Consider the following 16,196-nt stretch of genomic DNA (forward strand, 5'->3'; position numbering starts at 1 on the left):
ACTTAGCTCTGCAGTAAAGCATCACGATCTACACGTGTGCCAGTATTAGCTCTGGTATAGGATAGTACAGTCAGGTACAGTACTATCTTATGGCAGAGTGCTGCTGTCCTGGGTGCATGTGCAGACGTTGCTCCTGGGAGCAGTTGACTCCAGAGTGAATTGGGCCAGAGTTTATTGTGTCGTATTAATTGTACATGTAGATGCACCCCATGGGTGCAAAGGAGGAACCAAAGTATAGCTTTCTTTGCCTGTCCTGGGGTAGTGAAAGAGCTCATTGCTCTTGACTTCAGGCCAGATTGATAGTTGTACCCAGAAAGCACAGACACAGTGACTTCTGTATTCCAGAATCACCGTGCCATTGAAAGTACTATGCCATACAGTCATCAATCTCTCTCTTGCTCATGACAGCTGGGCAGAGAGACCTTAGGAAGAGATGTGAGCAGGCAGCAAACTTCAGAGTCAGGAATACATAACAGTCTTGCTGCAAATACTTTGGTCAAAGAAGGGATTTGTTTCATTGCTTCAAGAAACAAACTCCTAGTCACTATCCTATGACTGGCACCACCTTACTTTTCTTAGAGGTACCATAGAGCACATCCAGGGGTTGCAATTCATCCAACATTATTGCAGCTGGCAGTGGCAGGCAGTCAGAAAAGCATGGAGGGAAAACATATACTTAGGGCTAGCTGGGGAGCTGGGGGGATAACACACTTTGTAGCTTATGAACTCTGCTAATTTCTGAGGCTATACTTTCTATCCAATATATGCAAATGTTGCCTCCACACTGATAGGACAATATGAGAGCACTGCCCAGCCTCCTGCACTGCTTTCTGTAGGTGGTAAACTCAGGAGCCAACATTATGAGTATCTGAAAATAGCTCCCAGCTTTTATTATCCATTCAGTCTTTCACTCCTTAAAGACTACCAACCCAAGCTTAGAAAGCTTCAGGCCTACCAACTCTCATTCATAGTAAGCTCTGTGCATTGGTTTGAAAATACACACCACCAAAATTTTCAGAGACACTCATGGGCCAAGTCCTGTGGGGTTTTCAGCTTTCATTGGAGCTGAGGTTATTCAGGACTTAGCAGGATAGTGTTCAGTAGACCAGGGGTGTTCAAACCTCAGCCTGTGGGCCAGCTGGGGATTAGTGGCAAGTACTGCTGCCACCCCACCCCAGCTGCCATATTCCCAAACCCTGTATGGCAAGGTTGTGGCTGGGCCATGCCCCTTTTCTCCTACACAACTGGACCAGACCTGTTTCCTTGTCTGGCTATATTGGTGCTGGGCCATGGTGCGTTTCTTCCCTGCTGGGCAGCCAGATCAGGGCCAGGCCAACCTCCCTTTTTTGCACAGTTGGATTGGAGCCCCCCACTTCTATCCATGCACTGGATTGGGCCCATGGGTAGAATCTGGCATGCAGACAGACTGGGCACCGTCCATCCAGCATGCGGGGCAAAATGATTAAGCACCACTGTGCTAGACAAAAACATAAAAAGTTCATTATTTGTTAACAAGATCAGGGGCACTGTTCCCACAAACTGCTTTAAAAACAGACCTGTAACAGTTTCAAATACAAGCAGTATATGTTTCAACATGTAGCAGGGAGCATCTGTAAAACAAATGACTTACAAGTTACAACGCAAACACTTGAGTTCCAGAGCTGTTAAACAGTCTTTAAACTCTTCATTTTCTGAAGCATGTAGTCAGACTGGATTACTTTATAAATGGCGCAATGCTGCATGATAGGAAGAATATGCATTCAGCATTGTCCCGCTGTTATGGGAAGCAGATGATGTTGTATGATGGCAGCCTGAGATGTGTAAATGCAAACAGTATTTTAAAGCTTGCTAGTAGCATCCCTTGAGATTTGGTCTCATTTTACATCTGAGAACAATCTGAAAATAATCCCCATTCCTTACTACTGGAACTACTACTATGCAGTAAATGTATCTTAAACTACATTAAGATTTATTGATATAGCCATTGTTTGTGGGCCTGATTTTGCTCTCATCCAAGCCAATGTGAAATTTACAATTCATTATAATTGGAGCAGTGTTATTTCTCTATAGTGATACTGGACAGCACCATTTTTCTTACCGCTCTGGAACAACTCCGCTTGTGCTACCACAATTACACCTTCCTGCATGATGGGTGACACCTCACAATAATTTCTGGCAGGAGAAAAGATCCATAACCAGGGTCTATAGCAATGTTGCCCTAATTCACTTCCTGCCTTACTACTCTAGCTATTCTGTTTTTCTGGTCACAGTAGCTGGCCTTAAGGATCTGGCTGAACTTGTATTTTGGCATCCTTTCTTTCAGTTTAAGTATGTAGTACTATTAGCAAAAGTTTCATAAATAAAGCCTCGAGGGGGGGGGGCGGGGGGGGACTGCTAGGTTAGATTGGAAGACTTGCTTCCTGACAGGCAAGCACTGCTGCTGCTATACAGAAGCAAGGTGGGCAGACTGGAGTGGGCACCACCCCACCCGCATGTGCCCAGCCTGGCTCCTCCTGAGCAGCGGCTGGAGGCAGGAGCAGGCTGGGCTGTGTTGGGCATTGCTCCTCCTGCCTGTGGCAGGGGGAGAGCCATGCTGTGATCATGGGCTGCTCATGTCTGTGGTGGGGTGTGTGTGTGTGTGGCATCCCCCTGACCACAGTGTCCTGGGCAGCCGCCCACATTGCCCACCCATAAGGCCAGCCCTGAGAATCACAGATTGATGCTGATGTCTGCATCTGGGTTGATTTGTCTGTTCTCCTGAAAGAGCCCAGGTGAAAAGGAGGTTGTGATCACTTTCTCCTACATACATACTGGCTAGGTAGAGACATTCAGAAAACCCAAGGAGGAATTCATCTAAGTTACGCGGTTTCCTGTAAGCAGCATAGTTTTGATCAGTAGTGAACAGAACACACATTTGACCGAGGGGCAGGGATGCAAGTCTTAGACCAGGCTCTGCCATTTTTAAATCAGTCTATGTATGCTGAACTTCTGTTCTACTGTTCTGTTACAGGTATGGACTGGTTTCCAATCACTTATACTGGTAAAAGTGTAATGTCTGTACCTGGCCACTGTGCCACAAGCTCCATACCTTATTACCTAATTCGTCAAGCTATTTATGTTCAAAAAATATTTGTGGAATATATTATCAAAAGGCAAACACTGTTTGCAAACCATTTGTTTGATGGGTTCTAGGCATAGCATGAGCACCAGAGTAAAACTGTAACTGGCATAAATTTTTCCACATAAATAGGTTTTCTTCATCTTTGGTGCATCACACGGAGATAGTAACTACTTAGCACAGCTAACCTAGGTCTCCTCTTCATGTGCTGGACCAATTTCAGATTATCACCCTTTTGCATTAGATTTTGATTTTCTCCCTTTCAGGAAATTTGAGTACTGTTGCTGTAGTAGCTGTAGGAGAGTCTGTATCGATGCCTGACTTTTAACAGCCTTGAAAACTGGTTCTCAAACTTTTCCAAACTAGGTCATCAGTCTTACTGATGTATTTAGCTATTAGGGAAGAATAGGCTGGTTCTGCCCGCTCCTGCCTGTTCACCACACTGAGGGTGAGTATCCACAATTTTCAATTTAGCATGTGGCTTTGGGGATATTAACTCAAATCCCCCTTGATTCCATTTTTTTTCATGATGAGGACGACTACTCTTTTTGCATTGGATCTCTTACACAACAGGATTTTTGTATGCTTCATCTCCCATATCTTAAGACCTAGTGTGCACTCTAATAATATCATGCTTACTTACATGTACACACATGGCTGATCTGGGCCATTGATTATATCTCTGGACTGTGGCGTATTGCGTTAAATTAGATTTAAAAGGTAACTGTTCAATTGGGAGCAATTGTGCCTAATGCTTGCGTTACTTAGATATTGAGGGAAGACTACTTAAATTGCCCATGGAACTAGATACCTTAATGTCCTATTTTTTTGTGTCAGCACAGTAACTGTGGGTAGAGCAAGCCCAAAAGCAGCCCCTAAAATGGGACACCTCCTACCAATACTGTACCTAATCTAAGGTATTTGTAAATGAGCAATATTAACTGACACCATAATGGCTCCAAGAACTCAAGGGAAGTATATTAAACAAATCAGCTTAGTCTATTGGGATCCTAAACATCATTATGAAAAAAACCCACTCAGAAGCTTAATTGAAGATTATTGTGCTCAGTTATTTACAACATAAACTCTGTCTACATCAGTGGGTAAAAGCAAATAGTTCACTTAATGTTTGCAGAATGTTAGCAGTTTAAAATAAGTCTTTAATGCAGTTCAAGGAGAAACAAGAACTAAACAGCATAATAAAATAACAGATGAATAATTTATTCTTACTCTAATGTTTCTAAAGTACAAGCAGAGAGGTCTAATTTTGTTATATTCTTTTCTAAAGAAAAAGAAGCTTTTCAGTTTAGGAGCAGCACACCAAGATCAGAGCCAATTAATTCAGAGAATTGTATCGGCTTTCGATAAACTGGAGATTCTAAGAGAAACAGCTCATCCTTAAATGTGTGTGACTGCAATTATGATACTAGGAAAATTAAAACATTGGAAAGCAATAAAATCTTTCCATGAACTTCAGTGGGCTGTGGATCAAGATTTTCAAGAGCAAAACAGAATGTGCAGCCAATATTTAAACGTGTAGTGCCCACAAAAAATCTCCCCCAACCTAGGATCAGTGCCATATACCAAGAAGTTGGAGTGGTAGTGAATGTGCTTGCAGTGACGAGGGTAATGATCAGGAGAATTTATGCATTTGCTTTCTCATTTAAACAAACCACTTCACAGTACCACAGTCAAATGGAGGAGGAGTCAGCACTTGGAAAATAAACTGCTATTGTATCCTCAAATGCAGTTACTCTTTGTTCTTGAAACACAGATTGGAAAACACATTGGTAAAGAAACTGAGTATAATTTGTGATGGACTCTGTGGCTATGCAGTCTTCACAGTGGAGTCCTCCTCAGGGATAGTTCATAGAAAAATACAGCACTTTAGTGCAACCTGGCTCATTCTAAAGGACCTCTTGCCAAAACGGCCCTTGGTTGAAGTATGTTATGACCCTACTCCTGATAAGGGTGTGTTAACAGTACCCAGATACTGTTAAGGGATCATGAGGAGCAAATCACAGATTCGTTGGCAGAACAAATTATGATGCCAAGGGAAAGTTATTTTTAGTAATAAATTACCTCTCTCCAACACAAATCTTTTAGTAATAAATTACCTCTCTCCAACACAACTCTGAAATAGGGGGAGTCCTATACCTGCCTGTTCTTCTAAGGTCCCCCCTACACATTACAGGTATCATACAACTAACTGGTTAATTGCACAATTACCTTGAGGCCAGCTGCACATGTAAAGTACTTTTCACATGATAAAAAGCTCCAACCAGCTATAAAGTTAGACCTAAAAAACGTGTACTAACTTTATAGCTGGTTGCTATCAAGGTTTAATTTGCACGTGTAGCAGCGTCTCCCCCATGGCTAGGAGTCTTGGCAGCTGTGGGCTCCAGCCACATGAGTGCATCTTGCCCAGCCAGGGCTGTGAGTCCTACAACTGCTGGGAACTCTCAGCCCCAGCAGCTGTAGACTCTGGGTCCTCACAGCACCCCACAGCTGCCGGGACCCAGAGTCCCACAGCTGCAGATGCTGGGTCCCCACAATGCACTTCCCAATGCTATGCATTCCCAGATCTGGGAGACTGTGAAACCCCCAGGCGGAGAGGTTGCCAATGCAGTGATCTCCCTGTATTGGGAGTGTGTGAAGCCCCTGGGATCAGGCTCCCCCTGCACCAATAATAAAGTGCGATGGGATCTAATGCACGATCTCATAATCGTGCCTCCTGCTATGCATGTACCGCATGGCAGGAGGCAGGATTGCGTGAATCATGAATTAGATCCCAATCACACCTTTACCTGCATGTGTAGAGGGGCCTTACAGATCATTCCTTCTAGTCCAAACATTGCATAGCCCAATGGATATTCTCAGCTTCTATTTACTAGAAGCCTGTCCTTTCAGCTGTGTTATCAGCCATCTTTATTTTAAGGTTAGCCTTCTCTTCAGCAAAAGCTCTGGCATTATTTCATTCAGTACATAAGGAGATATGGCACTAACTAGGCATAGATGTCTCCGTTTGACATTCTGATTCTAGCTCTTAAAGCAATACATCAGCAGCATGTCTCAAAGGACCAAAGGCATGCTCCTGGATTTCAATTATGTTGCTGTTCATTCTCAAGACACCGGAGGGTAAAAAAGGTAATGAACCCATACGCATAAAGTTGGATTTATGGTATGGAAAGTTTACCAGAACCATTTTTCAGCTCAGATACAAAAAGGGCCTGTTGTTTTGGCATTTACAGTAGACATCCATCACGGTCATTTGTCAAAAGTGCTAAGGTACATGAGAATAATGCCAAAAATGCATAAATAAAAATAAAACAACATAAAAAAGATTGATTTGGAGAAAGCATGAACTCCTGACAGTCCCTCTGTATTTTGCACAATTAAGGAGAAAGGTACCAAGGGGAAGAAGATATGTGTTGCTCATAATTCTGGTGAGTTTCAGCCTCACAATAAACCTTTTTTCCCCCAATCTCAGTTATGTTGATCTCTGTTAATTGTAACCAGAGCTGTGAGTCCCACAACTGCTGGGAACTCTCAGCCCCAGCAGCTGCGGACTCTGGGTCCTGGCAGCACCCCACAGCTGCCGGGACCCAGAGTCCCACAGCTGCAGATGCTGGGTCCCTGCAATGTATCTTTTGAAAACAAAAGTGTAATATAAATAGAACCACTGGAAGTCCAGACTGTGATTTTTTTCTTGTTACATTTTGAAGCACAAATACAGTCTCTAAAGAATTTAAGTCACTTTTATGATCTCTTCTGCCAAGTAATGTCTAAAACAAAGACTGAAAATAATTAGAAAGGTGTATGTTTGTGGCTCCATACAGGTTTCATTTTTTCCTGGGTGTAACCTGTAGACACCACTTACTCCTAAAAAGGATTTCTCTTTTCAGAGAAAGAGAAGATTAGGACAGACTAGGCTTTTCTAGATTAGTATTATTTGTATGCTATAACATTGCTGTATGGGGTGTAACTGTTTTAATGCGGGATAACATTTTCCCAATGAAATAAGTAGAAAATGTACAACTCATAGTGTGGATGAAATTATATCTGTAAAAAGGTGCTTTGTCCTGGGGTAGCTTGTTTGTTTAAGAATGGTGAAACTGTACAAGACACTTTTATACTGCTATTCTTTTGGTCTAAGGGGCGAGCCAGTATTCAGGACCTTGGATGATTAATTCCAGGAGGAAGAGAAATGGATAATGTGAGGCAAAGCTATTTGGCACAATTGTGTTTTTGTACAAAGAATGAACTCAAAGGCTTGTATCCCTGAATACAGTAGAAATGAACAATTCTCCTTGATTACAGTTTCCAAGCTTGCCTTCCTGTCAGTGCTGTGCCCCAAGAAACTGGCTGCTCCTTTTCTTGCTTTCTCTCTTTCTTACACAAACACATACATGCAAGTAACACCTGAAATACATGCACTGGATAAAGTACTAGACACTTAATATTAAAATTTTATCTTATAACTTAAAACTATATACATACATAGCCCTGCCTCATTGTGTCCTATGTTCCTGGATTTCTAGTCCATGTATGTTTCTCTTCTCTTCCTTTACTTTTTCCTGACTTCCCATAAAACAGACTGGTAACATTAGTTCCCGCTCCAGACTTCCTACCATCTCTACATTTTCCTTTTTCTTTTTACTGTGATTTGAACCCTCAAGAATCTAAAGCAATTGGTTTCTGCATCTAGCAGACAGAAATGGTAACATGGACATATCAGTTACTGTTTTTTTCTTTGCATTTGAATTGGCCAGTCAAGACTTATTATGTTCAGGAGACTGGTTTGATATTTCTGCTTTGGAAGCTGATGCAGGTTTGATTGTTTCTCTTTCTCGTGACAGTTCTTTCAATGCTCATGAGAGCTCTTACTTTTCTTCTATAAACTTCTCCTTCCTCTGTCTCTACAAGATAAGATCTTAGAGCAGAATGATAATAAATCACTTCTCCAGGTTTTCATATCCATTTTGCCAAGTCTGCCAGGAACCCAGTGGTAGCATTATATATTTATTTATTTATTTATCTTTATAGGTTGACATGTCTCAAAGGACTGTGTTTTATCCTTAATTTGGCTACACATATCTGACGATTTAAAAAGCCTCTTGATCTTGCCTTAAATGACTCTCATGATAATAGCTAAAATCCCTTTTCTGAGACTTTACAGTATGACGATTCAGCCACTAAACATTTAACACAGATATCCTATAGTACGTCTTAACTCTTGTCTGGCCATCCCTGCAAAGCAGTTTTTTTTAAGGTTTAGGGAACCACATTCTGAAATTCCTTCAGTTTCTGTTCCAATACTGGCAACTATAATACTATAAAACTGTACTGTAGCATCAGTTTCCTCTGAATTTACCCTTTCACCATTCAACAAGTATGATCTGGATAACTCATCAGTTGCTAACTCTTTTGCTGGTATAGCTTTCATTTGAGACTCTGAAGAATGAGTGAGCATCTTTGAGTTGTTGGTGGAGTATTATACAAAGGGTTTCTAAGACAGATCTTTATGGTCTGTTTCAACAACAATTTTTCCCGTATAGGTACACTGATGAAATTGAGTACAGCCAAATATTCTTGCTAGCATTGCTTTTTCTTTTGGGGGATAGGGTTGGTGGGTTATTTTTTTGTGCCATTGTCAAAGCTTTAGCTACTTAAAGCAACAGAACCCCCTCTTTGGAACAATTTAGCCCATAATCCAACCAAACTGGCATCTACTGGCACAGGAATTGATAACAAAGTAACTGGTCCTTGACATGACAATACTTCAGCACCAGGGCAAGTCATTCTTTCAAAAGTTTGCGTGCCATCTTGTGCCTTGATAGCCAAGCAAATTCAACATTTTTCTCTTAAGTTGTCTTAAAGGAGACATGTCAACATGCGTAGAACAAATGTACCCAGATATATCGGCTTTTCTAGGAATCTTTCCAAATGCCAAATATTTTAATTATATTTGAGCCACTTCATATTTATTCTTAGTCAGCCACAGATTCCTTTCATAAGACCTATCAAAAACTCTCTTAAGCAGCTCATTGTACTCTTGTCTGTCATTTCCCCACACCCGTGTAACATCCATGTAACATTTTATACCTTCCCAGACCTTCAAATGGCAGCTCCATCTGTCCTTGTTACACTTAAGGGCCTGAAGAGATCTCAAAAGTGAGGCCAAATAATTTATTAAATGATATTTTGTCATCCAGCTCTACTTGTTAAAATCTACTACTGGCATCCAAAACAATAAATATTATAGTTATTGCTAACTTGAGAGGTACATTTTATTGCAGGCAATTAAAAATGTTCTCTTTTTATTGCTTTGTTTAGATCTCTTGGATCCAAGATTATTTTTATTTAATCTCTTCCTGGTTTTCTACAACTACTGTAGAATAACCCACTTTGTATGTTCTTACACTTTCATTATAACTTGAAACTGTTCTATACAGTAAAATTATTTTATTTTTCTTAACTTTATTCCTTACAGCAATGGGCATTTTATCAGGTGGGTAAACTATAGTTGGCACTAGTGAGTTTTTAATAGGGTGTTTAGCCAGGAAGCATTTTAAGACTTCATATGCATTCTTGTATCCCATAAAGACTTCCTAATCACATTTTGTTTCTTTTTTGTTATATTGATTCTTTTCACTGAATTCGAACTGGTTACAGCTAGTGAGTCCAGTATGGCTTGTGTGTCAAATTCCACCACTTGACATGCCAGCAATGCTTGTCTATTCCAATACCCACAGCACACATTGCATTTAACACATACTTGCAATTTCCCCCGTGTGTAAGTATTAACTGAAAACTTGAGCTGTACAGTTGTTCAACCCTCTTAATTTAGAGATATCACACAGCTACAAAGGTACAAGTCCATTTTAAAACCCACTGTATTGTGGTAATTAACAAGCAGATCCATTTTCCATTCCTTCTCTGAAGGCTCAGTACTCAACATGCCTAGAAACATCTTACGATTGCTCTTCTGCCTCTTGAAGAGTCAAAATCTGTTTGCCTGCCCTGGAATTTCTCCTTTCTAGGTTTGAACATGTTGGCAAAATGAATGCATTTGCTATACTGGCATTTTTGCCTATTTGTAGGACAGTTTTTTTGCACATGGCTACAGTAATTTTTAAGACAGCCTTTTTTTTTTCCCTCTGACTTCTTGTTTCCACTTCTTGTATTGGCTCTATTTACTACATCTTCCAGTCCCTGATGTTACTGCTGACCATATTTCAAATATGGGTTTGTTTAGTGAAGTGTAGCCATGCTTTTCATTCAGTCACTCCTGTTAATTGTTTTGCCATCATCTCCTCTACTCTGCTTACTTCCAGAGCTTGTCCAAGAGTTAAATCAGTCTTCTTTAGTAATCTTATACACAATAAGTGTGATGCAACACCACAAACAATTCAGTCTTTAACGAGGGATTTGCACAGTTTCCCAAGTTTGTGTTGCCAGTTTTAACTCAGTGACATGTTGGCCTATGTTTTCCCTTTCTGTCTGACTTTGGTTGCAAAATGTATGCCTCTAATGTGTAACGTTTGCTCCTGGAGCACAGCATATCTCAAACTTATTAATTAAAACTGCATTTTTCTTTTATCCCCTGCAATGGCAAATTGAAGGGTTAAATGCCTTTAGTGCTTCCTCACCTACCACTGAAGAAAAAATGCTGTATGCAGACTTTCATCCGCTTTGTCTGAACTACTTGCAATACAGTACAGTTCAAACACTTGTTCCACTTAGTCCACTTTTTAAATGCATTTTCTTAAAACTAACTTTCCTGGAGGTTTTCATAGGTTCATTTTCTAAGTCTTGTCTAGTGTTTTTAATATCTATTCTGACATCTTGTAATACCTGTAATATATGTACCAGATGCATCAAAATACCTAATATTTTCCTAGCACATCGGGACCCAATCTTGAGGCAAGTGAGCCTCTGGACATTATTGTACTGTAATTGGCTAGAAAATGTGCACACAAATACTTGTCTGCATATTTACATGTATGCTGAGTTTTGGACTTTTCCTACTGCTTTTCCTACTCCTAAGAATTCTGCTTGATACAAAATTGCTGTATCATAAATGCCTCTGTGTGTGCAATCAACGGTAACTGTCAGCAATGTAAGCACTGTAGCCAGAGGTGTAGCAGTGCCGCCCTGTGGCACCCAGGGCAGCATTGGCTCCTGCCTTGATAACTGCAGTAGTGCTATCAGATGCCACTGTGGCAACAGGTGTCTTTGAACCTCCCCCCCACCCCCTCCCAAAAAAAGGGTGCTGTCCTGGTCAACCCCCTTCAGTTATGCTAGTTTAGATCAGTGGTGCTCAACCTTTTTGCCTGGTAGGCTGGATAGGCAGCGCCCAGTTTGTCTATGGGCCAGATCCAGCTGGTGGTGCCCAGGATGGGCACGGCAGGGCCCCATCTGGCTGCATGGGGGAAGGGGACAGGGAATAGCCTAGCGGAGGGGAGTGGAGAGGGAGGGAGAGGCACGGTCCAGCCCTGCAGGGGTATGAAGGGCTATGGTCTGGCTGTGTAGGGGAAGGGGGAAAAGGGGCATGGGCCAACCCCAACCCAGCCTCGTGGGGGAGGTGGAACAGGGAGCATGGCCTGGCCCTAACCTCGCCCCCTCTCATAGGTGAAGTGTGGGGATACAGGCATACAGCGTGGCTGTAGGGGTGGGGGCAGGGGCGGTGGTTAAGAGTTATGCCCTCTAATGTCAACGCTTACACATTGTTTATGCCTCCTCTGTGGGAATGGGGTTTGGCCCATCCTCAGCCTGGCCTTGTGGGGGGGGGGGCATGGACCAGCCCCAATGGGGAGTGTGTGGCTTGGCTTCAGCATGGCCCTGCAGGAGGGTGATGGTATTTGGAAGTGTAGGAGGGCACTGATACTGCAACTGTTCCCCCGCCGCCACATTTCCTGACCCATGGAGAGTTCTGTGGGCCAGATGGCATGGCTCTGTGGGCCACATCTGGCCCATGGGCTGGAGGTTGAACATCCCTGGCCTAGACCATGGACAAAAACATAATCTTACTTTATTTCACCATATTCTGCACAACAAATGTGTGGAGAGTATCTGACTTGGGAAACCACTTCAACCAAATCTGACTACAGGGCTTGCACTTGGAGGAACAGAAAATCCTCAGCCACAAAACAAAAGCATTGGGTGTAGGTGGACTCTCAAAGCAGGACAGTTCCCATTTCTATGAACACTTGTGTCTAGGAAATGCTCTAGAGCAGTGGTTTTTCAACCTGGGGTCTGTGGATCCTTGGGCACCTGCAGTCTGTCTAAGGGGTCCATGAAAGATAACTAAGATCAATATGTGAATACTCACACTTACAATTCAAAAGGGTCCACACCTACATTCAACATTTTTTAGGTGTCTGCAAATGAAACAAGGTTGAAAACCACTGCTTGAGAGCAGTGGGGAACAACCTTTTGGGTAAATGTGCAACAAGTTAAGTCTAAAGTATGAGATTATATATATATATATATGTTACTCTAATGATTGCCACTGCCATTGTCTGGTGCCACCAAATCTGTTACCACTGGGATATGGCTACACTGAATTTGGCAGCACCTATTTCCACAGCTCCTGCAGGCCAAACGCTCTAGCCAGCACCAGCCCCTGGCTCTTGCCCACTGCTTGAGGACTGCTCCAATCTTTTTCCCCTCCTCAAGCACTGCTCTCATTTCCTTCCCCTCCATGACTGCCACTTTCCCAATTTGTGTCTCATCTGCAAACTTTATTAGTAATGCTATTTCTTGCAATCACACAAAAAATCATTGACAAGGACATATAGATAGCAGTCAGTTTTTGTGTGACATCATACTTTTATATCATTCTGGTTTCTTGAAGAATATTTTGTCACCAAGCCAAATGACTTACCAAATAATTATAAATGTATTAAAACAATACAATTACTAGAACGGAATGATTTTTTGTTGTATGGAGAACAATTCATTCACTTTAAAAATGCAGTTTTGGGTTAGCTAAAACTATGTGCTGAAATGGGCAAATAGTTTTGAACAAGAAATGAGAAACATCAAAATGTTTCACTCCCTGATTTTCATAATGAAATCTTGTACTTTACTTGAAAACAATGTTTCGAGAAGAAAATTAAAGACAATGTTTAAAGAGAGTTTTAAAGCACCTGAAGGCAATAAATAAAATACTTTATTTGGGGGTTAAACAAAACATTCTCCCCCACTTTTTTTAGCCATAAAAACAATGACAAGTTGGGTGGACCCAAAGTTTTGTTATTTTGGTCTGCCACCAGCACAAAGAAATTCAGTGACTCCCACAGCTTGAATTATTAATTTAATCAACAAAGTCAGTTTGACCATATGCACTTTTCCATAAGCTCATGCTGATTGGCATTAATTATAGCACTTCCCCTTAATCAAGTCCTATATTAGCCATTCCATTACTTTGCCAGGGCTTCAAGTTGGTCAAATAGCCAGTTATTTGGATTATCGTTTTTATTCTTCCTAAATGTTAGCACAACGTTAAATATCTTTTTAGTTACTATTGGAATGAAAAGTACTTAATCATAATCACAAAGTATTATACTTTCTGACAACATACATCATCAGTTTCTTTCCTTTAGCCTTCCTTTTTTTCATTATATAGAGAATTATATCACTTTCATTTACTAACAGACTATACTCTTGTTGGGCTTGTTTTTTTTCCAAATAAAATAGTATATTTGAAAAACTACTACTTACTGTCCTTAATACTGTTGCCCATATTCTGCGCTTCTTCCATTCTCAAAACATGCTGATCAATCTCCTTTTTTAGTCCTCTGCTTAGTCCTTACATCCTTTTTGAGGTGGTTACACAGCTAGTTGTGTCTGGAACCTTACACATTTTTTCCTTGTGCTTTGGAATCAAATTCTAGATAGCTTACACTATTTTAAAATCCCAGATCCTTCCACATTGAAATCTCTGAACATTTGAGTCCAACTGACTTCACTTATTAGTACAAAGTTTGCCTTTTTGAAACTGAAGCCCTTAGTTACCTTATTGTTTAAAATATACAGCATCAACTTCTGATCACTGAATCCAAGGTTGTTTTCTACAACATCCTCACTACTTACCAAAAACAAAGCTAAAATAGCAGCATGTCTTATTTCAGCAATTACCTGGAGAAGAGATTTGTAGGCTACTGCATCTAAGGATATCTGAGCTTCACTGTTATTAGTAACATTTATTCTTCAGTCTACACCTAAGAAATTAATTTATCAGATAATAACATCAATCATATTTATCTTTCTAATAATAAAGAGATAGCTATTCATGTCAAAATCTAGGTTTGGGGTTCTAGGGTGAATTCCTAATACTGATCCATGAAAACTTATTAATGGTTCTTCCCCAAAATGATTTTAACTCAAGTAAATTCTGTTTGAGCAATGATATCAATCCTTATTTCTTTACAGTCTATCACATCACTAACACAAAAATGTTACCTTACCATGTTTATCTTTATTTCTGTCTTTCCTGAGCTGCACATGCTTTTCAATTAACTCTTCTATTCCACCATATTTCTATTGCCTCTAAAACATTCAGTTTCACATCCTGTACCAGTAGTTCCAGTTCCTCTATCTTGTGACTTGGGCTCCTTGCATTCTTGTATCCTTTCTTCATTCTCTCTCACTGACCTCACTCAGTTCCCTAGCCTACTTCTTCCTTCAATTCAATCTTTCCCAAACTGTGGGGCATTTTCTGTTAGGGACACATGAAAGGTTCCTGGAGGAAGGTGTGTGTGAATCACAATGGAAATTGGCAGTGGGGAGAATTGGAATTAGTGGCAGGTGAAGCAGGGGATGGTATGAGAATGTCTGACTATATTACGGTGGGGTGTAAACCTAAAAGGTTTCGGAAATATTGCCTAACCAATCTAATAGCACCTTTCATCAGCATTAGTATTTTCTTTCAGCTCTTGCACCTTCTTTCACCTTGCTCTTTTTTTTCCCATTTCTGGTTTTCCTTTATCCATCATTATATCTTCATTTACTCTCAGTTCTTCTTTTCCTGAGTAGTAAAACTGTCTCCTAATCTTTTCCCCCATGGTCACATCCACATAAGGTGTTTATTGAGGAGTTGCCTAATTAGCTCTGCAGTAAACTTCTCAGCATCTACACATGCAGGGGTATTAGGATGGAGTAAACTAATTAACTCCACTGCAAATTAGTACTTGTAAATACAAGTACTATCCTTCAGTGGAGTTTTTTACTCTACAGCAACCTATGTGTAGATGCTGATAGGACTGGCTGGGGCATGAGGGTGCTTCAGTTTGGTGGCTACCTGCTGGCTAGCCCCATACTGGAGCACCTTTATACCCCAGCCAGCCCTCCATAGCATATTGAGCCAGGTCCGAGGAGTTCTGGGCTGGCAGGCTGACCCCATGGACCCCTGCCAACCAGGGCTGCTCTGACCTGGTTCAATGTGCTGCAGTCCTCAGTACACATTCAGATGTGGTACTCAGGAGGAATAAACTCTGGCACAATATGCACCAGAGTTTATTGCTGTGCCATAATAACATGTGTAGATATGCCCCATATTTCTTAAAGATCTTATCAGCTGTGCTTGATCCTATAAAACTAGTATTCCAGCTATTACTGCCTGCAGCAGCAAAAGAAGTGCACTTTTATTGGAATTTATGAGTCTGACATCTACAAAAAGACGTCCTGGTTTCTCATGTAATCCAACACACAGTGGGGCATTAGGAATGTTCTTATGGAGACAAATATTTATCAGTTCTCTTCATGGTCTGTCTTTATTCTTGCTGAAGATTAATAAAAGTTATAGAATAAAGAGGGCCGTGAGCTCACACTAAGGACGCATCTAGATGAGTGGGCAAGTGCCTCTTGTAGCATCTCAAACTCCTTTAAGACCCTGCAACAGGCATGTGCGGGAACAAAAAAACATCCCCCATGCTGTAAATTTGCAGCGTGGGGGGAACGTTAGACCCCTGGCTGGTTTGTATACTGCTGGGGCCAGCACAGGTGCTGGCCCCAGGCTCTAGTTCCCCCTGGGTGCAGATCTGGGAGGAACGAGGCAGGGTTATTTTGCCCC

This window comes from Crocodylus siamensis, chromosome 3 (assembly GCF_052110815.1).
Source record: "Crocodylus siamensis isolate JL-2025a chromosome 3, ASM5211081v1, whole genome shotgun sequence".
NCBI classification, from domain to species: domain Eukaryota; kingdom Metazoa; phylum Chordata; order Crocodylia; family Crocodylidae; genus Crocodylus; species Crocodylus siamensis.